General features: G+C 38.1%; 1 long non-coding RNA gene across 1 annotated transcript; it reads right to left on the bottom strand.

Annotated features, from left to right (window-relative positions):
- Positions 1–774: 774 nt before the first annotated feature.
- LOC139085348 (uncharacterized) lies at positions 775–22,387 on the bottom strand. The gene is made up of 2 exons (XR_011543628.1): positions 22,206–22,387; positions 775–1,224 (listed from the first exon to the last, which is right to left on the bottom strand). It is a non-coding gene; the product is annotated as an uncharacterized lncRNA (long non-coding RNA).
- Positions 22,388–23,844: the final 1,457 nt, after the last annotated feature.

The raw sequence follows: 23,844 nt of genomic DNA, 5'->3' as shown, positions 1-23,844 counted from the left end.
TCCCTTTAAAAGGCAAGTTATAAGGAATGGATTACCATTTTAGCAAAACAACATAAATATTGATGACGTTAATAGTATCTTTCATTTAGGACTTACCATGTGCTAAGCAAATGACTAGATATTTTTATATAACCTATCATAATCCATACAATATATGTCTCAAGGTGGTTTGATTATGCTTGTTTTGTAGGTGAGGACAATGACAGATAACGAACTTCGTTAAGTTTTCTACTTTTTTTTCTAGAAAGTGACAAAGTGGAATTCAATCAGACTCCAGTGCCTTTTCTCTTTGTAGCTCAACTTGTGGTTTAAATCACGACCTTTTCCGTATATGATTCCCTTAATATTCCCCCTGTTCTCTCCTCTAAGTGTCTATTGTGATAAGATGGGTGTAATCCAAGTTTCTAGGAACGCATATGATGTCAGTGGGCTTTACGTGAGCCAGAGGAGCAAGAACACGCATTTGTTAAACTGTCCATGTAAGAACACAGAAGTAATAGTGGAAACCAGCTCAGAAGTCAGGGAAAGGGTCAGAGTGCTAAAAATGGAACCACGGTGTTCAAGTTTTCCAGTCTGGGGTGGAGACTGCTAGCCCTCAACCCAAATCCATTCTTCCTTTCTCCATCATAGGATTATGGCAAGGCCTGGCTAGACTTCATTCCATATGCCTCCTCGCAGTTCTGTGTAGCCGTGTACTGAATATCTGTTCAAAGGAGTATGAGCAGAAATTTTATGGGCTGTTTGGGGATGAGGCTTGGACAGAGGGAAATCAACTTTTATTTTGCTTTTATTTTATTTTGGTAATCCATGTTACTGACTCTTAGCCTATTCTAATAAACATGATCCAAGACCGAGTCCCTGTGAAAGTTAACTGGTTTCTCTGTTTTTTCTTTCTTTCTTTTTCATCATCTATGCTCTGTTCCTTTTGTGACTATCGCAAGCCTTCTTTTTCTCTTCTGGCTTGTCCTTTGTGACTTTCCCCTTACGTAAATGGTATGAGTCACGCAATATTGACTATCACTCTGTAATTTCTATTCATACGTGTGAGTTGTTTCATAATTTAGGTGTCTCACTGTGGTAGGCAAAATCCTGGGCCGCAAAGGTTTATGAATACGTCTTGTCACATGGGAAGTGGCAATGAAGATTGCAGAGGGAGTTACGGTAGTCCTTCCTTATTCGCAGTTTCACTTTCCACGGGTTCAGTTATCCACAGCTGACCATGGTCTGAAAATATTAAATGGAAAATTCCAGAAGTAAACAATTCACAAGTTTTAAATTGCACTCCATTCTGAGTAGTGTGATAAACTCTCACAGCATCCTGCTCTGTTCCATTCAGGACATGAATCATCCCTTTGTCCAGTGTATCCACACTGTATACACTATCCACCCATTAGTCACTTAGAAGCCCTCTCGGTTATCAGATTGACGGTCACGGTACCACAGTGCTTATGTTCAAATAACCCTTATTTCACTTAATAACGGCCCCAAAGTGCAAGAGTAGTGATGCTGACAATTCGGATATGCCAAAGAGAAGCCATAAAGTGCTTCCTTTAAGTGAAAAAGTGAAAGTTCTCGACTTTTAAAGAATGAAAAAAAATCTTATACTGAGGTTGCGAAGATCTATGGTGACTTTTATTAGAGTGTATTATTATAATTATTCTATTTTATTATTATTTATTGCCATTAATCTCTTACTGTGCCTAATTTATAAATTAAACTTTGTCATAGTATGCACGTATAGGAAAAAACATAGTATTTGTAGGGTTTTGTACTATCCTCGGTTTCAGGCATCCACTGGGGGTCTCGGAATGTCTTCCCCTGCCCCAATAAGGGGAGACTACTGTACTGGTGCTAATCCACTGACCTTGAGATGGGAAGATTATCCTGAATTACCTATGTGGGCCCAATGTAATGGCAAGCATCCTTCTAAGTAGAAGAGGGAGGCAGGAGAGCCAGTCAGAGAAAGCTGAAGATGCTACGCTACTGGCTTTGAAGAATGAAAAAGGGGTCCTGAGCCAGTGAATGGGCAGTTTCCAGAAGCTGGAAAAGATAAGGAAAAAAACTTTGCCCTGGAGGCTGCAGAAGAAACATAGCCCTGTTGACACTTCGATTTTAGCCCGGTGAGACCCACTTCAGACTCTGACCCCCAGAACTGCAAGACAATAAATTTGTGTTTCTTTAAGGCACTAATTTTGTACTAATTTGTTATAACGGTAGGGAGCAATACACTCACTGAGATAAATTAGAAGTTATTTTGTCAGAATCCAGGATATTTTTCCTATATCCTTCATGGCACCTAGAATACCACATGGTCTAAATTACACCCTCACTCTGAGGCAGACTGGAAGGCGTCATCCCCATCACGTCCTTCAGAAGTAGTCTTAGAAAATCAAGGCAGATAGATTTTCTTAGTAAACTTTATCCAGCTGCACAAGGACAGCTTGTGCCAAATGATGTAGAAAAACTGACTTGTCACTGTTTTTCTGGGTAGCAGCTTCAGCATGCATGTATAACCCAAATTAAACAGGAGCCCTTGAAGTGCACCTTGTCACATGTAATCAAAATTTATCCAAGGATTCTGGCCAAATGTAATGATAGATATCAATGGACAGGTCTGGGACAATTTGGGAAAGATGTGCCTATTGAATAACAAAGAAAATCAGCTGTAGGGCTCATCATGGTCACTTATATGAATACAGCCACTGAGGTCACAAATGGTGCCAAACAAGAAAAAGACACAAATATGAATTCGGGTCAATGCGCAATAGGGGATGTTGGGGTAAGACATAGATTTATTAGAACATCCATAGCTTTTCTACAGATCTCATTAAAAGGGACAAGTTCCTGCTCACTCAACTTTTTAGCTCTTGTGTTATCTTCTCTCTGAAAATAATGTAGAAGTGACTTACATTTTATTATTGTTATTAATATTACATGGAACAGTTATTGCAGTACTAATAAAAAGAAATATTTTGTGCTTATAATCGCTGTTTTTAGGAGAAGAATAAGCCTCTCTTGAAAGTCCAGAATAAAGCATTTGCATCTTCATTTTATGAGTATAATTAGCACATTTGTCGGTGCTGTCATCACAGATAATCAACATAATAATAACCCCTTATGTTTATATAGCCATCTACAATTTACCAAGCATTTTCCTATCCTTTATAATGTTATATCCACTGTCTCTCTGGATTTCCTTAACGATTCTTAGGGGAAGGCAGGACAGAGAGGCATGTCTCCACATTTTTCTTTTTTTTTTTTAATTGGGAAATAAAGATTCAGAAAGGGCCACAACTAGCTCTGGGATTAGGTGGCTTGTCTCCTAGTCTACTGGGTTTTGAGTTAGGCAAAGCCATGTGAAGCCCATTTCCCTTGAAAAATTTCATACTTGATGCTGTTTTCCTTGCCATTTAGTGACATTGTGCATCAATACCTATTTCATTTGCTACTGACTAGTTCACGACTAGGTTAAGTCTATGGTATAATTTGAAAGACAGTCCAAATGTCAGCCAAACATTCTCCTCGTTTATTTAAACAAAATAATGGGTGTAATTCCTTTATATAACTCCCTTCTACAGAAGTTATCGACACTCTAAGCAGAACTTTCTGGGGACATGCAGAATTAATATTACAATGTGATTTAAATAACTGGAGTTCTGAGATCCCTGCCAGCTCCTTGGAGCCATCATCTTACATTTGGTAGAATACTTTGTAAGCAGAAATTAGGAGGAAAAGTACAGAAGCAGACCGTCATGGTCAGGAATCTTTGTTTTGTCTTTTTCTCTCAAACTGACCGAACATGATTTCCTTGAACAGTATTAGTAAAAAGGAGTTAATGACACCACTTTAATATCTGATTGTGAAGAGGTAAAATCAGTACCTTCAGTTAAGCACTTAGCAAAGTTTAATTAAATGTGACTATGAAAAGATTATTATTATTTGCTGTCCCTCAAACGACAATCCAATGATCTCAAACGGTATTGTGTGGTCAAGTGTGAAAAGACAAATGGCTACTGGTCTCTACGCCTTAAATGTCCTCAGCCTCTGACTCTATGTAGTTTTGGAAATGTTTGGAACTGCTTTGTCACTTTGGGAGCACTGTCACCAAATTTAGACAGCCAACGTTGTCTGAACTGCTCTCTCTTAGGCAACCTTTCACCATCATTTTACCTCTACACCCTGTGTTCACACCTCAGGACAGAAAACAGTGGGTATCCCACATTATAGAGGTGCTTTCAGGTTAACAAACGGGCCAGGTGTGGCAGCATTGACCTGGAAACATCCATGATTGATAAACCCCCACCCCCCGAAAAAAAGTTTGTGAATCTAATCTGAAGACACAGCCAGGAAGCCAGAATTCTCCAGACAAAGAGCAACGGACGAGCCAGCATCCAAAGAGAAAGAGCAAGTGAACAGAGATCCGACTTCCCGGGGCAGAAGGATCCCTCCTTCCTCTCTGACGTCCCTGAAACTGATGCCTGGTTCTAACATGGATCGCTCTCCTTTTCTTTCTCATAGCTAGGCTTATCCTTCTTCTGGACCAGGAGTAGTGATTTTTGTCTCCTTTGTTTTGATTTCCTCTCTACTCAGTGTCTGACACCTTGTAGGTATGCATTGTGTACTTGTATTTGTTGAGTTTGAATAGAACTGAGAACCAGAAAGAGAGAGACAGAGATTAAAAAGAGAGGACCTCACTGACATCCTGAAGCATTGCAATCGCATCGTGTAGGTGGTCAGATATCAGCCACACTTCCATTTGCCTTATTCCGTTTTTTATATATCTGACTATATATGGCTTATTAATGATAGCTGTCATTTATTAAACTCTGACACCAGATACTTTACCAAAATTATTTCATCTAATATCTCTAATAATATATCAAGAAAGGTGTTATTATCTCTATGTTTTCAGATGAGAAAATTGAGCATCATAGAGGGTAAGTAACTGGCCCCAAATCACACAGCTGATGTGAATACTTTCATTCCAATGACCCTGGACTTTTCTTGGTAATGCGAATGGGTTGTAATCCAGATGTATGGATTTTCTGACACCTGTGTTTTGGGCCTCACTTATAAAGGGAACATAGGGACAGTAGGTGGAATCAGATAGAGCAGACATTTCATTTACCAGTTCCAGTACCCACTTGATTTTTCTAATAACAATTAAGGCTTGTAAGAAAAAAAAGAAAGAAGAATAAGAAGAGGAATCAGCAGTGTGAACGCAGCCAGGAGTTCACCTCACTGCTTATAAACCTTAATTAAACCTAATTTGTAAATCTTAATTGAACCGCATGTACAGACATTAATGAAGCAGTGTAATAACATTGTTCTCCCAATAAGACAACACGGTAATACTAAATACTTATATTCCTGGAAAATGTACTCGCATGGGCCTCATCAAAGCATGATGGGAAAGTAGATAAACAATTAATCTCATTAATTGCGATCAAAGGACAAAAAGTACAAACCAGTTGCCTCGAGGAATCAACTTTGCCAGATTTCTTCACAAACAGATATGGTGCTAATGAGGTGACAGTGTGAAATAAGTGAACATCTGAGGAATTAAAAAACTCAGTTGGAATGTCAAGAGAAGGACATTCTAACTGAAGAAAACCAAGGTCTTCTCATGCGAAAGTCAATCCTTTCAAAATTACTCTTGAATTCACTCATTCATTTATTCAACAAATGTACACTTAACACCTACTCTAGTAATCATTTTGCAATGTATAAGTGTAGCAAATCACTATATTGTACACCTTAAACTTACACAGTGTTATGTATCAATTATATCTCAATAAAGCTGGAAAAATAAATTTAAAAAAACACTCACTTTGTAAGTGAGCTACAGTTCTTGAAAATGGTGATTTCAACATAAATGAGACATGTTCTTTGATAAGAAGATGTGTAACAGGAGATTTGCAGATTATTTGGGGTCAGACACTTTCAAAAGTATGTCACTCAATGTCCTTTTTGTTTATTTCCACAAAAACTTGAGAAGCAGGCGTTACTAATCACATTATATAAATAAAAATATTTCGAGGTTCAGTAATTTGCTCCATGTCACATATTTAGTGATTAAGTAGGCATATAATGACTTAAGAAGTCACCTGACTGTCAAGGCCGTAATCATTACAAAATTTATCTATAGACCAGTTGTGTAAGCAGACTTGTATGCACATATTGGATGTTTATCCCTTGTTCCCTGAAGCTTCAGAGGTAATATTGTAGGAAATCGCCTCTCCAACTTGATTTAATTCCCTAATTGGAATATTGACACCTCCAAACATCTGAGTTAACTCTAGGCACCAACTGGATGTTCTTTCTTCTCAGAGGCCCCTTCATCTGCTTGCCACAAAGCAACTACTGTCTTGCATTTTCTTGTTGCCCCTTCTCCCAGCATCCTTCTGGTCTACCCTGTATCTTTATTCTAGCAGTGGTCCCATGATCCTGAACCTGGAGTGTGACTTTCCCAATTCAGGGTCTACACTGATTTGGATCTTGCTTGTTCTTCACACTTTAACTCCAGAGCTAGCCCAAGCACGCTGCTTCACAAGTGTGTCCCTGTCCCTGTCCATATCATTTTGTCTGCCTTCAATGCCCTTCCACCACCTTAGGGAACTCTCAACCTATCCCTCAGTATTGAATTCAAGTGACATCTCTACAAATCCTTCCTTTGTTCAGTAAGGAAAGGTAAAACCTCCAAGTTTTGTGCTTGATCCATTTCTCTGTCAAAGGAGTACAATACTTGTTGAAATGTTTGTGCTTTCACTTTATGGTGAGTTTCTAAATTGAAGGTTCATCATATTCATCTTGGCATCCCTAGGATGGGGCATGAGGACACACTTCTGTTGAATGTATGAATAAGACTTACAAGGTCTGACACCAAACTGCATGCAATTGATGCAGCTGTCTCCCTGGTGTCCTTGCTACCCTGAAATGAAAAAGAAAGAGGCCAGTTCTTCCTGATCATAATCAGAGAGCATGACGGACGTATTACTCAAACCGTAAGCTCATGGTTCGCTATCACCTGTAGCAAATATGGATCTCCTTCTACAAGAAAAAGCAGGAACTTGCTTGCACAGGATGTCTTTAAATGCTTCAGAGGGCAAAGTGCTCATTTCCCTTCTTTGTGCTACAACTGGTCCAAGTTCTCAGGGCCTGATATCAACCTTACAGTTGTCCACCATGGTGCATCTATATCTTTCTAAATGATGAATCATCACCGAGCCTTGACTCTCTTTAATCTATTCTCCTAAGAGTTCCTAAAGGAATCTCAAAAACAAACAAACGTATCTGACTGTATTATTTCGCTGTTGAAATAATTTAATGTCTTTTAGGATAAAGACCTAAATCGTTTACTTGCCTTTAAGGACTTTCATGATCCAGCTTCTGCTCATCTCCAAGTGTCCTTGGACTCCATATTCTCTATCGACATTCCTCTAATCATACATGGTTACTGTGTGTTTTCTAAACAGCATCATCTCTAATTTTAGCCTTTTGAAAAGATTTATTTTTAGAGCGGTTTTAGGTTTAAAGAAAAGTTGGGCAGAAAGTACAGAGAGTTTGCTTATACTCTTCTCCCCATATCTCCAACCTCTACAGTTTCCACTATTATTAACGTTTTGTGTTAGTGTGGCACATTACGATTGATGAACGCATATTGATGAACACTATTATTAACTGAAGTCCAAAGTTTACATTAAGGTTCACTCTTTGTGTTGAACAGTTCTATAATTTCTGACTTTTTTATATGTTGCTCCCTCTGGGTAGAAGGCACTGCCATCTGTTCTTTGATTGGCTCACTCGTCTTTCAACCTAAGTTGAGACCACCTCCTCTAGGAACTCCTCTCTGGCACTTGATACTTCTCCAGGGCACATTATTAGAGAATAAGTGGATAGGTAAAGGTTTAAACTTATTTTAAGCAGGCACACATTTCATCTATTCCACATATGCTCTCTGATTACCTTTAATTCAGCACTTATCTCTGTATTTTTATACCATGCTTACTTATCTGTGAGATTCTTAAAGGTAAAGATGATGTCTGGCTCATTCTTATATTCCCCATTGCATAGTAAAGTAACAGATAAACAGTGGATAGTCGATATTTCTGTTGTGTTGACTGAATCAATGAGTCCATCTTTAATTTTCTCCCAGGACATGTTTGGAGTCCTTAAACAATGGAATTCCACTTGACTGCTGGGATTCAGAGTGCAGAGTTCCTTAGATAGAGATAGATTTAAAATCCCTAGACAAAATGTCTTCAGAATGACCCATGACATATCTAATTGCTATCTGGATCTAGGGTCTCTATCAGCTGTGTCAAGTAGAGCAGCTCCCATCAATTTTTGGCTTTAACATCATCTCCTATACAAAAGAGAACATTATTTCTGCTTTACCATACTGGATTTTTGTGAGATGAACATCAAAAGAATAACAGCTGTTAAAGGGTAGTGCGTATTATAAAATAACTCAACAAATATCAGTATTAGAAATGCCTTACATTTCCAACTCTACCTTTGAAGGGGACAGAAGCTATCTTGTGTGGGCATTATTCTGCTCCTCACCTCTATCTACCCTTGACGTATGGCACGTGTTGTCGCAGGAAACAATAAGATATGCCAAGCATATCTTTTCTCTAGGGACTGTAAAACATACTTTACATCTTTTGTGGTTTTCAGTGATCTGATAGTATAAATTAAAGATGCCTTTTGATTATTAAGCTTGCTCTTGAGCTGTCAAACATTCTTATCTCAAAAATGTGTAATATTGAAGACAGAACATTAGACTTAAAAATATTAATTCATCTTCAAGGAGTGTATTGCCTTTGTCCTAAATTTTATTAACTATTTTATCTTAAAAAATAAAGACAGAAGGTTTGAATAAATAGCTAGAGGAGAAAAAAGAGAAAATACATCATGAGTTTGAGCTGGGCCCTTGGCCGGGCAAAGCTGTTATACAGGTCCAACTGCGTTTGAAGGGTCGGAGGTGAAGAAGCCAGTGAGTAGTGAGAAGAGAACAAAACAACAGGGATGCCAAATGAAAGAGTCATGTCTCTGAGAAAACATCCAACATATAATTGTTAAAGAAATGAATGAACCAAGGGAGCTAGCAAGTTCAATAAGCTGCCATATTTAGTGTTTATCATGTGTCTACACTTACTGCAAGCCAATAAGTTGTCATTACATGCATTATTTCTTTAATTTTTATCATTCCACATTATTAGCCTCAACTTAGAGATGAGGAAATTGTCACTCAGAAATGTTAATTGGCTTTCCAAATTTATACACTAAGTCAAAGATTCAGGATTGCAGTTTCATCTGCCTAATTCCAGTCTGTGTTCTCAATCGCAGCTTTGAGATTCTTCTGATGGTGATATTTTCTGTGACGGATTCTTGGTTCTAAGTATTCACAGTTATTAATTCTAAACCATGACATGAAAGGGCCAAAACTGTGGCAGGGTGTTCAATCCATACTGTGTGTCTTATTCTTCCTTTTGATAATGACCAGATAATCGGTGTCTCAACTCCCGCCCCTGGCTACTGACAGCCTCCTCTCACTATGACCCTATACTCTGGACCAGGGGTCAGTAAACATTTTTGCAAGGAGCCAGAATAGTACATATTCTAGGTTTTTCAGTCCATATAGTCTTGGCATGAAAGCTGCCATAGACAATGTGTGAATGAATGAGGGTAACTATGTTCCAGTAAAAATTTATTTGCAAAAACAAGCCTCTGGCTCAGTTTGGCCTGTGCAGTGTAGTGTGGAAACCTTTCAAGGCAGTGTTTTTCAAACTATTTTGATCACAACCAAGAGCAACTGTACACATTATTTATATGCATCTATATTATGTACAATTAATAACAGAAGTTCTCAGAAAATATTTCAATCCATCTGTACCTGATGCACATTGATAATTTAGCTTGCATTTTGTTTCATTAAAAGAAAAGTGCTTGTCCTGAACCATTAAATTTACTTCAAAGTCTACTGATCAACACAAAATATTATGAAGATTAAAAAAAATCATAAAAAATTCTTGTGGGCAATCCTGAATTACATGGAGGAACAATGAATAAAAGGAGGCAGAATCTCTGATCTGGATGTGTCTTCAGAATCTCCAACATAATTGCTAAGTTAATAAATATTTGAATAAATTTTAAACACTCTTCTTTTTACAGGCAAGATATTATAATCCCTTCCCCAAAGGAATGTGTCTCTTCCAGTGGGATTTTCAGCTTCAATATTTCCCTGCAGATAGCTTTGATTAAAGAACCTTCCTAGAATCTGTAAATCTGATTCTTTCACTCAAAGTACATTCATGAAGTTTCCTTTGTCTTTCTGGGACTATATTGGGCAGTTAGGTGACAAAGACGACAAAAATCATCGTGTGTGGGAGAGGGCAGTGAACCGAACCAATGGGGTGTGCTCTGTGCAGGAAGCTGAGTGTATCACAAAGCACAGAAATAAGACAGCAAAATCAGGTTGAATTTTTTATACACAGGCAGACGTCTTTTAACAGACTTTTCCTAAAAGTAGGAGGTCAGAAAAAGACATAAAACCTTTTCTTTTTGGGTTTACTTGCAGGAATCCTTTAAGCACAAAGCAATAGAATAAATCACACACCAGTGTCCCCTCCGTACTTAGGTCAACCAGAAACCCAGGGCTAAATGTAACACTCTAATTGAGAAGTTTCATTCCTCCCAGGCATCAGGTACGTCTGTCCCCGTGCACCTTAAAACACACATGTGGTTACATATATATATATATATATATATATGTATGTATGTATGTATATACCTGCATTCTTATTTACATGTATATGCATGACTATATAAGTAAATATGTGTATATAGAGAAAATAAATTATTTATTTTATTATTTATAAAAATATATAAATATAACATATTTATAAAATGTATCATTTATGTATTATATAATTTATTTAATTTCTCTATATATACATGCATACATATCGTTATATATATATATGTATGTATGCATGTATATATATATAAGCACATACATGTAGCAACTTTTAATTTTTATTGAAAATAATATATGTATACATTTATAATTCTCTCCTCTCTCTCTCGCATACTCACACACTCATACACAACCATTGCTATTTTTGTACCAACACTTTTAATATTATACTCTTCAAATACTAGCTTAAATGTGATTATTTTAATTTACAAAGAAGTACAGAACCTTTTGGACAGTAGTTTTTTAAAATGTCAACATCACACGGTAATTAAATGATGTTGCGTGGCACTTTCATTTCATAGTAGTATGTCCATTCTCACTGCATCACCCCTGAAGAGTGATACTACATCTAGCAAACAAGACATATAGGCTGCCCAGTTAACTTTGAATTGCAGATAAACAATAAATAGCATTTTACTATAAGTTTATCCTACGCAATATGTACGCCATATTTGTACTACATATATCCACTTTTTATCTCAAATTCAAATTTAACTGGATGTCCCACATTTAATCCGGTAACCCTACCCATGAAACCATCCTGAATTTGAAGTGATAAAAGTGAGGTACCTGGAAAAGAAGGGGAGCTTTTCAATATTCTCTGAGAACAAACGAAACCCTCTCAGGTGCCCTGTGTTGTCAAGAGCGCTCATTCTTGATGGATTTATTGCGACAGTGACTTCCTTTCTGTGAAGCCCATAATGCTGTGCTCAAGAAATTTATTATTATCTTTGTTTCTCTACTCTTTTGCTGTATTCTAAATCTAACAGTATCATGGAATCTGTGCGTTAAAAGAAAATGTTTTCTGGTGGTAGGGTGTTTGGGGTCTAAGTTTGATCAGGATATGGTTCTTAAAAGGAAAATCCTCACCGAGGCCTTATAGGCTGGCATTAGTTGCTCATTAGTTTCACCACGTTCAGTTTTGATCTCCAGGACCTTCACAGGCAAGCACTTAATATGCAACCTTCCTATTTCCTTCTCGGTTCATTAATTTGAACCATAATCTTATCCATTCCAGCACTGAGCTTTTACCATGCGCTGTCGAGATGAGCTGTTCAGCCAATAAATCCAATAAAGTCATTTCCCAAAGTGGAGAGATTTCTCCCACAGAACACACCGTCTTGCAGCTAAGATGTACTTGATGCTGTTGAAGTTAGAGACTGACAGAAACACAGATCTCGTTTCTAGTTTTCCTAAAGAAATTTTGAATGAACTGAGGAAAAGCTGGTTTGGGGTGTCTTATTTCTCACGGGGGATTTGGGTTTTGAGGACTCCTGCTCATTCCCCCCACCCCTTGTTATATTTAAGAACAATCATACATGGCCTCTAATTAATGTTTTTTGATTTGGAAGGCAAACCCATGACCATCATCTCATTTGAATATCAAAACAATGCATTGGCCAATATGATTCTAAATTGCCATACATGGATTGAGACTAAGAGATATTTTATGTGAACTTGCCCAAGACCACACTATTCTCTGTTACCGGATATTTTTGTTGTTTGTGAAGTCACACAAATTATATTTTCCTTATAGGAGTCTATGATTTTAATCTACTTAATCACATTTCAGAATTTTTCTCCAAGTTCACTGTACAAAATGAGTCAGATTCTAATTAGTCCCATCCTTAAAATAACTGGGAGAAGCGAAATTAATAGCAATAACAGCTACCCTTCATTGAGTGTCTACTATAGCCCTGTAAGCTATAAAGTATCTGCATTTTACAGAGGAGGAAAATGAAATCACTCAGCTCATCGGTAAAAGAATGAGGATTAGAGCCTAGATGTGTCGGCCTCCAGAGCCCATGTCGTCCCTCTGGGGCTTCCTTTTCAGGATCCTATGTGACAAATAGTACTGGTACCCTTTCTGGTCCAGTTACTGTCTGGACACAGGCAAAAACTGTTGATATAATTCCTCTTAGCACAGAGACTTCATTTATTGTGAAAAAATAGGAAATTAACAAGAAAAGAAACACACACAAAACAAATATAAATTGTAACAAGTGCAATGATCTACATGAATGGTAGAAAGTCATAGGAGCAGAGGAGGGTTGTCAAGGGAGACCCATCCGAAGTTGAACCTGATACCTGAACGATGAGAAGGCGTCTGTCATGTGAAGAGCATGAGATGAGGATCCCACGCAGAAATGTAAATGCTTTGAAGCGAGAAAGAAAATAACATTTTTGAAGGACTGAAAAAGGGTATAGTAAACCTACAGTGTAGATGAGCAAGATGAAATGGTGTAAATTGAGGTAGAGGATAGGAAGAAGAGTTTCATTGGGCAGAGCTTGAAGGTGACAACAAGAGGTGTTATGAAATGTGTTCTGAACTTAACAGGAACTCACTGGAGGGATTTAAGCAGAGAAATGACATGCAAGGGAATTCTCCAATTCCTACTTGAAATTTTCTTTTGTTTGTGGACACAAAGGTTTATTAATTTAAAGAAAGATCTTGAGTTTTGCTACACTTCGTAGGTTCTGTGAATTAAAAAACATTTTGTTTTTTCCCTTGGACAGAAAGGGAACTAGGGAAGAGGATCTTTTCTCTACCATCATCCTTGTGAAGAAAGATAAAGTTATTTCCGAAAATTGTAACACAAAAGTGGGCAAGGGAGATAATATAGTGGGACAACCTATAATTTGAGGGTTTTTCTAGAAAGAAAGCTATGGTTTTACCCATTTTTTTCTTAGTTCAGGTAAGGAGTTCAGAAGCTCAGAGAATGGAGTTGGATTAGAACTTTTAAGATGCAAAAAGTAATGGATGTACGTGTGTGTGTTTACTAAAAAAAAAAATCATTAAAAGGGTTAGTTTTCATAAATACAAGTTTCTGATCCCTACATAGTCAATTTGACTCTTCTAACACAAAGCCCAGTTGCAAAGTCCCTGGTGTCTGGACTGAACAGAGACAAGATGATGTGTCCAGATAGAATCAAGAAGACATGACCCAAAGGCCACTCAGAGGACTGGACTTCCTCAGCGTTTACACAAGCCTGTTTCACAACAGGTCACTACATCTCTCAACTAGAGTAGCTGTTCCTTTCTCAGGAACGGACGAGGAAGGGTCCACTCAGCAACCACTCTGCCAAATGTGAAGGCGGCTTGAGGAAGCTGGATTGTTTCACCCTCTCCACAGAGAGTAACGACTATGAGCCAGCATGCTCTTGTCACCTTTGAACTCACAAGTAAGAGAATGTTTCTGAGTATTCCTAATACTGTTTTTCTACTTTAATTACATAATCAAGTGCTAAATTGGGTGGTTCTGCCCCACTGTTGTAGACATTCCGAGGGACAAGAGCATCATAATCATAATTGCTTCCCCTGCCTACTTGTGGTCTGAGTTACTGAGGTCTGAGCTGATCTGGGCAAAAGTCTGGGGCAGGCTAGGACATCACTACCTACACTTCCCATAAAATGCAAACCCTAGAACCAGAGAAGGCGACCTCGGAGGTCAAATTTGGATAACATCTTTTATCAAATGTTTGAAAATAAACTATTAAAATGAAGAGACTGGGTGGAAAGAAAATTCTGGGAGGATCTGACAAGACAAAATCTGAGAACTCAAGACCAGAGAGAGGCTGAAGCATTGCATGAGGAGATGAAACCTCTTATTCTAGGAGCATTGGAGTCAAGCAGCCCAGGTGCAAGGTTGTTCTCTGCCTCTTCCAGTTCTGTTCCCTCTGAAAGAGTGTTACGCTCTCTAACCCTCACCGCCTCCCCTGCAACCCCAATCCTAACCTTAGTGCTTAACTAACTATGTGATCACTTTTTAAACATTTTACACGTTTTTTCTTATTAAACTTCACAACAAACCTATGGAATAGAGAGCATTTTATTTCTAATTTACATGTGAGATGTTTGAAAACAGAGATACTCAGTTTCTTGCTCAAGGTCACACAGTCATTGAGAGGAGAATTCAGTCCTAAAATTCAGACACCTGTCCAGAGCCCACTTTCTTAACATCCTCTGGATGCAGCAGTGAAAAATGGCAAATGATAAATGATGATAGTAGTCTTTGGTGTTAAAAACATTATTTTCCCTCTTTAGAAGTTACAGTTGGGTATTTTCTCCATATCTTCCATTTTCTCTTCATCTTATTCATATTTTTCATTATACACTTGGGCATATGGGGTGTGTTTATAATAGCTGCTTTCTGAAAATCCCATCATTTCTACTTTCTGGGTTGCATTTTCCTAGTTCTTTTACTCTCTGGTAACTTTTAGTTGAATGTAGGCATTGCATATTTTATATTGTGAAGCATTTTGTTGCATTCCTTTAAATAGTGTTAGACTTTACTGACAGGAGGTTGAGTTACTTGTGGATTCATTTGATCCTTTGAGTTTTGCTTTGATGCTGTATCAGAGCAGGTCAAGATCCATCTTTATTCTGGAGCTATGTGAGCCACAGTTATAAGGTCATTCTGGAAATGACCTTATAAGTTACAAGGTCACAGAGTTATTAAATCACTCTTGAAAGTCCCATATATCCAATAAGGCTTTTCTACTCCAGCTGGAAGGAATTTCAGTAATTTCAAATCTTGTGTAAACAATGGGAATTGTTCATCTTATGTGTTCCTATGTTCCATGTAAATTACGTAATCATGCCTTCAGTCGTTACTCTCTGGTAATTGCTCTTTTCAGCTGTGTGGGATTATTCTGTACATATGCACACGTTAGTGCTCAGCCAAAGACTTAAAGACTCTTTGCAGAATCCACAGGTTTCAGCTGTCCTGGCCTCCTCAAACTTTCATCTCGGTCTCCTTAACTAAGCAAGATGGGTAGAGTTTGTTTTGGTTTTCCCTTCTGTGCCAAAGTCCATGGATTACTTCCCAGGGTGGAAACCTTGGGTGATGGTTGGTTTTTCTTTGCTTGTGTTTCTTTTCTCAGGGATTACAGTCCTGTGATGCCTGTTGTCCGTTATCTGAATATGTTTGTTTCTCATATGTTGTGGTCATTTTTCTGGTTGTGTTTTACAGATTTGTAATTCCAGACCATCCTATTCCTTCATGGGTGGAAGCAGAACCCCACTAACATTATTATGAGTTTCTCATGAGGTAGGACTTGTAATATCTTCACGGAGGGTGGTAAGTCCCTTGGGTAGGGGCAGGGAGTGCATAGAAGAGATACAGACTCAGTCTGTAGAGGTTGAAGTAGACAAGGAAGAGGTGGGGCTGGAGCTGGGTCTCAAAAGCCAATGAATTTTCAAATATTAACACTCCTTTAGTTTAATTAGCATGCTAAGTTTAAAGAGAGCATAAATGAGTGATTGAAATTGCTTGACTTAATGAAGCCTTAATAATAACCCTAATTCAGTTTATTCGGCATCTATCACTCATAGATGAATAGCTAATGCCTTCTCTAATAAAGCAGTCGTAGTAAAATAAAGGAAGCCATAAAATATATTGTTTTTATTCTTTTAATCGCATCCTTCCTAAGTGAAGATACTGAATACATTAGAATAGCTCTGCAAAATGCTTTATTTATTTATTTATTTAATTTAAAAATTGAATTTATTTGATATTACAACAGGAAACTTTAGATGCTATTTTCTTATCCTACTGGTAATTAAATGGAAATGGATTTCAGTTCCAACTCTGCATAGTGTGTTCTGGAAAGAGATTCTCCTTATAGGTGGAGAAAACTGACCAAGTGAACTGGATTTCGATGCCCCCAGACTCCTTTCTTTGGGGAGCACTCAGATTTTACTGTCTTTACCCATGCGACCAGCAGAACAGAAACTCGATAGCCTGTGTTCCGGAAAGGATACAGATGACCCTTCTCTCAGTTCTACTCACAGCAGCTAACACCTATCAACATCTTCAAAAAGAAATGGTGAGAGTGAACAAAAAATATTATCACAGAAAATACAAACGATACTAACCCATTCAATTTCCCAAATAGCAGCTTTCTCATCCCACCATAGCTGAGTATCTGTTCCTCCTTAGAGTTTACATGCTGCGCACAGCATCCCTCCTCGCTGTCTTGCCTTGCTCTCTTAACCCCGAGACGGTCTCCATAAGGCTGCTATAAACAAACCTGCACTCATCTGAAAATGGCACCTCAGAAGCCTGGCCTTTTTGGAGTCAAGACCAAGGGAGGGAAGGAAATTAAATTTACTGAACAGCTGTAACACATCAGGCATTGTGCTAGACATTTTAAAATACAGTATCCCTTTTAGTGTTTACCTAAAGTCTGAGGGGGTCTTCTCATTTTATTTTTGATCAGTGAGGCAAAGTGAATCCTCTAAAATCCCAGGGTTAGTGAATGGCAGACCTGGATCTCAGTTTCATCTGATTCACACACACATACTCTGCCCAATGTGTAGGCGATGAACCATGTTTCTGCCCAGCATCCCCCCTACTCACCTCTAGTTTCTGTTAGGAGGATTGTGTCTATTTTTTCACTCACTTATTCAACAAACATTGATTGAGATCCTACATTGGGTTATGCATGAGACTACATGAACAGGGAGCAGGGTACATAAATCTCAGGCTCTGTACCTCAAAATCTCACAAACTAGTAGAAAAAGGAGAAAAGGAAATAATTATTTGCCATAGTGTGTGAGAGGTGTTTCAGTAAAAATAAGTGTCAGATATGACGAGAGCAGAAAGGAGAGAAACTTAGCCCAGCCTGACTTACAGATGTGATGGTAGAGATAGATAGATCTCTGTGGAATTTATGTTGGGGCCATACTTCAAATAAGAAATAGAGTTTTCCAGACAAGTGGGAATGGGGAGAACAATCTCAGAGCAAGATTCTCCCATGAGAGAGGAGAGATGGACACTGCTGATTCGGAAACCGTAGTGTATTTCAGTGGAGCTCAGTCAAGAGATCAGATTTCTAAGTAGAATGGAGGCAAATATGGGAGAAGAGTGGGCTGATTCGTATTTTTACTCATTGCTTCAGGTGCTTGCTCCATCTGAAATGTTTTCCACCTTCCTCTGCAGTTTGTCCACCTGGTAAACTTGAGCTTCAACTCATGTTTCCAGAAGGATGTGCATACCGGACATTCACTCCTTTGCCCATGTTACTACTGTATGTTACAGGTGTCTCTGTCTTTGCCTTTATCTCCTAGTACAATGGATGTGCACCTGTCCACAGCCCCCCTAGACTGAGCTATTTAGGAAAGGGTAGGTCATGTCCTACCTAACTCTTGCTCCCTGAACCTAGAGTAGTCATGTGCTAGCCATGGGGTGGGCATTCAGTGGATGCTTTCTCAGTGCACCAGTAAGTGAATTTTCTGCATGCAATGAGAGAAGTACAGTGATGTTTCAATTTTTCCTCCAGACCCTTGGAATTATCTAATATATTTGCAGGTTATTAATGTACTTTTTCCTACCCCATCCCTTTCACCATGTCCTCTCCTTCAGTAAGTATTCTTAAGAGCATTTGTTTCTTTGGGAATTTGTTTTCCACAAAATCCAATTTTTCTATTATCTGCCTGGGTTTCTAACCCCTTGACATCCATTTGTATTATGTCTCTATTCACTCTGTTGCTCACTACGTCTTCCAATTTAGTATAATTTGTGAATTTCATTAGCATGCTATTTACTCTCACTTTGAAATCTCACATACTCTACCTCCTTTTCTATAGCTTATCAGCAAGAATAAAGTAGGTACTTACTAAACTAAATGTGTCAATGGTATTTAATTTGGAAGTGTTATAAATATAAAGGGAGAAAAATAATTGAAGAGGATTGAATAGATTTTGAGAAAAAAACCTCAGAGATGCTTATAAAGAGTTATTCCTCATAGAAAAATGTGCTTGAGGAAAATAGGTAAAGCATATGTGCATTGAAGGTGTGAAATAATTGGAAAAGAGTCATTTAGAGGAAAATAGTAGAAGTGTTAATAGATAGTGCAAAACTTACCTTAACAAAAAAGTAATAACATATATGATAGAACACTGGGGTATGGGAGCTGAAAACCACTCTGGGTGTTATTAAATGTTTCCTTCTCTTTTTCTAGGTCAGGGGAATAAACCCTGAGAGACTTGGCCAAGGGCACACCCCAGTTTATTACAGAGCAAATCCTAGAAGCCAAGATTCCTCTTTCCCAATTAACTGCTCTTTTCTCTAAAGCACCAGCCTTTTACATATGTAAGACCTTACGGCTTATAAAAGATTGGCACATAAATCATTTTGATTTGTACAATATACTTGTTAAAATAGGGAATCTAGTTATCATTTTCTTTATTTGACACATTAAAAACTGATGTTCAGAGAGGCAGTGACCAATGGAAGGACAGGCTTCTAGTTAGGGGTAAGGTCAGATTTGAAGCTCTTTTCTCTCATTCCAAAATTGGCATTCTTGAAATATACCATGCTGACCCCAATATAAAATGAATAACAAGCTACATTTGAAAGGAACATGACAACTAACTAGCTTGTCTTCAATACAAAAGCTAAAGAAACATGATGACTGCTGAGATAACAGAAAAATGAATTTTAGCAATTTGCCAGTGGATGCAGCCTGGAGGGTGAACAGACTTCACCCTGAATTCAGATAACTCAGGGCTGTAATCTAGCTTTGATTTCTGGTCCACGATGACTGTGTTATTAAAACAATCAGCCTAATGCCATCCCCATATAAACTGTAAATGTGTTACTTGGGCAGGAACTTGTGGCGATTGTACTGGGCTGAGGCTATAAAATATATTGACCCATTTCTTCACGTTCATCTACATGGCAGACAGGGTGTCGGGAAGCAATACTCTGTCTTCTAGTGCTTGACTTCTCACATTTCCGTGTAAGCATCAGATTCTGGGAACCAGGATACCAGGTCAATAGCATTGACACACAGATCTGAATTTCTAGAATAGCTACTGAAATAGCTGACAGAGGAGAAGATTCCCAAAGTAAGGTGGAGAAAAATGAAGATGGGTATTTCAGCATTGATCAGAAACAGGTGTTGTTTTGAAATATTATTCACTTTAGGTTGGATGTCAGCGCTATTTGATTTTTCACAGCACTTTATAAAAATGTGCGTTCAATGCAATCTCCACAATACACGTATTTTGAAAAAAATTGTAAACTATTCTTGCAGATATGATAGCAACTAAAAAAGCGTGTTTTTCACATTAAGTGTCTTCACATTTGATAGTGGATGCAGGATAAATTGAACTCCCCACATACATACTTATATTGTTAATCATACATGTATTATATAGTCATATTATATATATATACAGATTTAGGTAGAAATATTTAAAGAAATCAGTGCTTGATTTGCATTAGAAGAGTACACAGAGATTCTTGGCTAATTTCCTGCTTTTCTTACTAACCATGATACTTTGAGCTGGTCACTTAATTTTTCTGAATTCATTTTCTCAACTTTAAAGGAAATTTCATTTGCCTTAATCCAGCAGAAGGTTGTTCTAAGTACTAGTATAATGTGAGAATATAAATGTAGTTTATAAAGTATGAGAGTTTCCCAAATTGTCCAAAGCCAAGGATATGCAAACTCCAGTTGGAGTAAGGAAAGAGTGACTATCTCAGAGAGCTGGTATTTTGAGAGAGAAATGTTTCCAGGCAATGCTTATAATCTAAATGAGGTTGCTGATAAACTTCTGGTTCTTCTGTTTTTTTCCAGTTTAACCAGGCTCCAAACCAATAACCACAAGGGACAACAGGGTTTAGTCGTGACACAAGAAGATGGACAAGGACAGATTTGTTTCAGGACCCCAAATGATGAGACCGCAAAGGGAAAACTAGAGTAAAAATATTGAGCCAAAGAAGAATCCCAGTTGTAGAACTTATGCGAAGACTAGCGTCTCTGGGCACATGGGTACATTGGGCACAGTCTGTACACAGGCAAGTGCTAGCTGTCTCTCATAGAAAGCGAGATGAGCTGTGCTATTTATCTTGGTCGCATTGGCCAATGCCTGGGTTGGATCATGGAGTTTAAATCAGATCACCTAGGGAAGGTACAAGCTGCAGATTAACCATGAGAGGAAGTGCAAAATTAAGTTTGGGGAGATGAGCCACTGAAAAAAGTGAAAAAATCAAATAATTGTCACAGAACAGTACAAACAGAAGGAGAAGCAGATGGTCAAGAGCATGGCACATGGGGCTCATGTTGAGCATGGACTCTAGGTGAGGGAGTCCATGCCCAGGACATGCCCCTTTGTGGATACTGGCTGCTCAGTACCTGTGCAGTGTGCAAGACAGATTAATGCCCCTCCCCCAAAGATGTCCATGTCCTAATCGCTGGAGGCTGTGAACATGGCAATATCTTCATTATAAAAGGGACTTTGCAACTGTGATTAAATGAATGATCTTGACTTGGAGAAGTTATCCTGGATTATCCTGGATTAGGTCTGATGTAATCACAAGAGTCCTTTAAGGGGAGACAGGGGGATTAGCATCAGAGAAGGCTATGTGATCACGGAAGCAGAGATTGGAGTGATGCTAACAGGAGCCAAGGAATGTAGCAGACCCCTATAAGCTGGAAAAGTCAAAGAAGAGATTCGTCCCTAGAACGTTCAGAAGGAATGAACTCCTGAAAATACTCTGATTTTAGCCCTAGAAGATATATTTCAGACTTGTGACACCTAGAGCTGTAAAATAACAAATGTGGGTTGTTTTAAGTGGGTTAGTTTGTTGTAATCTGTTATAGGAGCAATAGGAGACTAATATAAGCAGATCAGCCCAGTTTTAGGATTGGCTCAGGGATTAGGAAGAACTCTCCATGGGTACTTAGCAGATTTGAGGAGAGGCAGGCAAAGTTTAATGGGGGAGGGGAGTATAAGGACAGACAAGAATAATTTTTAATGAGGTCACCTTGAGGGATACTTGGCAACCTCACTCTATATTTATAATCTCAGAAACCCCTGATTCTCCAAATATCCGCCTTTATCTGAGCATATATAAAATAGTTGTTGACCTTCTAATTAAAACTACTTAGATTTTGCTACAGAACAGGTCAGATATTCTCTAGTAAATACAAATAATGTGGGAGCTGCCAACAAATAGAAGATTTTGAACCACAATGATGATAGGAAAAAAAAGTTTAAAAATCTTCCTGGTCATAAACAGAATATCTTCCCTTACTAGAAAAAAGTAGTGATTTCATCATAAAATGTCATATTTGGATTTTTTGTATTGTTTAATTTCCATACAGCTTTTAATAATAATAGGAAATAGTATTTTCCAACAATCTATATTTTTCCTCTATTGAGTATGTATGTAAAGAAGTATCCAGTAGCTGGTTACTAACCGTCACTAACCATTTTAGACTTTCTTAGGATCTTCAGTCCAGTTCACAAGTTTTTCCTCTTCTCAGAAGGCTTTTCTCACCCAGAGTGAATATCATAGCCATGTCTGTGCCATAGAATATGAGTTCTGTTTATGGATAATAGGAAAAGAGGCAGATATCTGACCCCAGATTGGCTCTAGAATCCTTCTCCCTGGAATCTGGAACTCTGATTTGTCGAGACTGTTCCCACCTATAAGTTGACAAAGAATGTTTAAGAGCTAAAAGCCTCTGTTGGTGACCATATTGGATGCTCTCGTATGCTGCTGGTGGAACTGTAACTTGTAACAAAACTTCTGGAGAAAAACTTTGCCATAAGGCAAGCGCTATAGTAAAATAAATGCTTTTAGTCCAATAATTCCTCTTCTGTGATTTAGTACAGAAGAAACATTCAAAGATGTTTACAAAGTTTGCAAGCAAGAATGTGTATAGTAGCATTCTTTATAAGTAAAAAAAAAATGGAAATAACCAAAAATGCCTAATAAAAAGTGGCTAGTGTTATATATTATGATACTTCCATAGGATAGTATAAACCATTATAATTGTGATTTTACATCACAATTTATATTTGAATTTTTTGATAAATAAAACTTTATATTGAAAAGTCTCACAATATAAGTCAATCCAGGATATAAAATTATACTTACTATAAGATGCTGATTGTGAAAAACCACACACGTTTATGATTAGAAAAAGGTTCGCAGTGGGTACCTAGTGGAATCTAGGTTAATTTTTGTCTTGCTCTTTATGCTCTTCCACACTTTGCAAATTAGCTACTATTAAGATGTACTGCCAGTCAGAAACCAGGATAGGATTCTTGATGAGTCTCTCTCCCTCAGACCTTATTTCCAATCAATTTAACTCCTACGTTGCTTTTTGATCCATTGATTTCCCCCTACATTTCTTGCTAACGCTCAAGCCCAAGCTTCATCGTGTCTCCTCTGCATCATCTGAGCCTCCTAATTGGTCGATAGCTGAACTCTCTTAAGCCTTTTCAGTTCATGATATAAATTTTGGCCAGAATAATAATGGTAAAACTTAAATTGCATCATGCAAATCCTCAGTTTAAGAACTTCTAATAGCTTACCCTGGAACTTGGAACAAACAACAGAAAGCTTGCCCCACCTATCAGGCCTAAGTGAGTGACTCCCTTAGCTCCCAGTTCTACCTCTGACCACTCCTCCACAGGATTCTCCATCCTCTTATTCTTTAAACAATATAGCCCAGATCCTTAGAGCTACAGGGCGTTTGACTTCTCACATCCTTCCTGACCTGGGGACCTTGGATTCAGAGCACATCTTCAAAGAAGTCTTCCTGAACCCTCTGGATCATTCTGGTTTCTCCACTTTATTTGTTTGCATGATGTTGCATACTTCCCCCTCTTAGATAGCACAATTCTAAAAAATCACACTGTGTGGTGGTTTTGATAAATCTGTCTTTGCTTGTTGATTTCCCCAATTTCTTTTTTGCTTTCTCATGCAAGGGCAAGCCTTCCTAATTCCTTTAGATGGGTATCTTGTTTGATATACTTCTTCTGGCTTCTGCATTTGATTTCTTTTACATACAGTATTCCTGGGATGACCCATGTTAGCTCTCCAAGTGCATCCTACAGA

Source organism: Equus przewalskii, chromosome 8 (genome assembly GCF_037783145.1).
Source record: "Equus przewalskii isolate Varuska chromosome 8, EquPr2, whole genome shotgun sequence".
Taxonomy (NCBI): domain Eukaryota; kingdom Metazoa; phylum Chordata; class Mammalia; order Perissodactyla; family Equidae; genus Equus; species Equus przewalskii.
This window is presented reverse-complemented; position numbering and strand designations above follow the sequence as displayed.